Source organism: Aphelocoma coerulescens, chromosome 4A (assembly GCF_041296385.1).
Source record: "Aphelocoma coerulescens isolate FSJ_1873_10779 chromosome 4A, UR_Acoe_1.0, whole genome shotgun sequence".
Lineage (NCBI taxonomy): Eukaryota > Metazoa > Chordata > Aves > Passeriformes > Corvidae > Aphelocoma > Aphelocoma coerulescens.
The window spans coordinates 19,995,659-19,998,284 of record NC_091018.1 but is presented as its reverse complement, the minus strand read 5'-3'; positions in this window follow the sequence as shown (position 1 = coordinate 19,998,284).

Sequence of the window (2,626 nt, the reverse complement as noted above, 5' to 3'; positions counted from 1 at the left end):
GGCTGCTCCTTGAATGTCACTCCAAGGCAAAATTTCAGCCCTCAACTTCTGCCACCCTGAGGGATCCTGGCTCTCCTGGGTCTGCATCCGTGTAACCTGTGCAGAAGTGGGTGAGAGCAGGAGACTTCAGCAGTTCAGTGTCAGAGATTGTGACTGCTGTGCTGGGAAAGCAGGGAGGGGTTACCCAGGCCTCTCCCTGCCCCCAGCCCTCCACAGCCCCTGGAGCTCTGCTGCTGCCTTTCCCTGGGATTTCTTCCTCCTCTTCCCTCTGTCTTGGACTCCCTAAGAGTCTGTTGCAAATATCATCTGACTGGTCTGGAACAGAGACATTTAAAAGCAAAAACAGGAGCTTGTGCTTGGAGCTGTTGAGGTTCACCACAGGACAGGTCTTCATTTCTGTGTGGTTCACTGCAGTTCACCTTTGCACAGGGAAAATGGGATCAGTGTCTGCTCCCACGGGTAGGAATTTATGGGAATATAATGCAGTAGGAGCAGGGGAGATTGGAAAATGGCAGCTCCTCTGTAAAACCGCGTTGTAAATCCCAAATGCTGTCTGGTCCTTGTCCTGCTGGGTCACACCTTAGCAATAAATGAATTTTATTCACTGGAGCTATTTTTAACTCCACTGAACGTGAGTTGGGCTTGCAGGAAGAGCGTTCCTCAGAAATAACTTCACTGGGAGAAAACAGCCAAAGTCAGAAGGGCTGAAAGCAAAGTACTCTGAGTGCCAGCAGGGCAGGACTGCTGCTGGGATTTGGGAGCTGGGTTTGTCACTTCAGCTCTTCTCCAGAACCTGCACTGGAGTGAGGGTGGAGACCATCCCATGGTTGTTACTTCTCTACAAAATAATATTTTGCCTCAAATTCCAGGGATCCTGCAGTGTTTGTGGAGAGGCTGTGCCCTCAGGTCTGCAGCACAGAGGTGCTTTCTGACCTGCTGGGGGTGCTCAGCATGTTCTGGTTACCAGCAGGGGCTTTTAAAGTCCCAGTGCCAGCTCGGTTTAGGAGATATTTAAAACAAATCCCGTTTGATTGGTACAAGAAAGAAAATAGACTGACAAAGGCCCCTGAGACAAGTCAGACCTTCCCATTGTGGCATTTAGCAAAAGGAAACAATCCCTGAAACGTGATGAATTCCCAACATGTAAAGTGCTGCTGGCGTTTGCTCTCGCTGCACTAATGAACCTCGGGGCTGCTTCTGCCCTGCTTCCCTGCTGCTCCTGCAAACCCAGGCCTGGCTACGGAATTTGTGTGGTCCCCAGAGCAGAATCCGGGTGGGATGAGATGTCTGGGAGGGAGAGCTCAGGGCAGGGAAGGTTAGAAACGAAGCAGTGGCAGTGGGGTGGTGCCAGGGTCATGCTGTCCTTGTGTTCTGCAGGCAGAACTGCAAAGGAAATGGTTTGATCCTTTAGACATCATTTGGAGTGTGTCAGAATTAATGGCCTCAAAGTGACACAGGGGCAGTTTAGATGGGAGATTGGGAGGGAATTGTTCCCTGGGAGGGTGGGCAGGCCCTGGCACAGGGTGCCCAGAGCAGCTGTGGCTGCCCCTGGATCCCTGGCAGTGCCCAAGGCCAGGCTGGACATTGGGGCTGGGAGCAGCCTGGGACAGTGGGAGGTGTCCCTGTCCCTGCCCGTGGCAGGGGATGGACTGGGATGATCCTTAAGGTCCCTTCCAATCCCTTCCCTCCCTGATGGTGCTTGTAGGGATCTGCTGGAGTGTGGGAGATGTTTCTGCACCCAGCAGGAGAGAGCAAGCTGGGAAGGATGAATTAATTGCACAGCAGCAGCAGCAGCCTGTTAAATATTTGAGTTGCTAATAATGAGCGCATTTAGTGGCTGTCAGTTGTTTTTAAAGCTCCTAAATACAAATAACAAACACAAATACAAAGCACTGCAGTTGCTGCAACACTTCAGCTTGTGTAAAATCAATTAAAAATATTCAAATAGTCCCAGCTGGGTCTTCCCTGGTGGTTTCCAAGTCCCAGGCAGTGTGAAGGAAGGGCAGAAGGGCAAAGATGGGGGTGGAGAACTGTGTTTGGAGTCGGGAACATCCCAGATCTACCAGAGTTCATTTTGTTTTCAAGGTGTTTTTTCTCTGGAGTGAGCTGCTTTAGCAGAACGTGTTGTGTGAGGGATGCTGAGGTGGAAAAGAGACATTTCCTTGGATTTAAGGCCTGGAATTAGAAGTGACGAGCCAAGAGCTGAACTGAGCCTGGGGCTGCTGCTGCCATGAGCCCGCGGGCAGGCTGAGGATGAGGCCAAATGCAGCTGAAGTTTGTGTGTCCATGAAGTAGCAGGTGGAGTTCAGCAGGAGCTGAGCGAGTTTGGTAGTGATTAAGTGCCCTAATTAATGCTCTATTAAGTGCTTTTTGTTTCCTTCTCTGAGAAGCAGCCACAGCTACTCCAGCAAATCATTGCCAGGTGGAAAGCAGGGAAGTGCTGTGGAGGATGGGATGGGATGGGATGGGATGGGATGGGATGGGATGGGATGGGATGGGATGGGATGGGATGCGATGGGATGGGATGGGATGGGATGGGATGGGATGGGATGGGATGGGATGGGATGGGATGGGATGGGATGGGATGGGATGCCCCAAAGGAAGGGGAGTCCCATCTGTCAGTGCT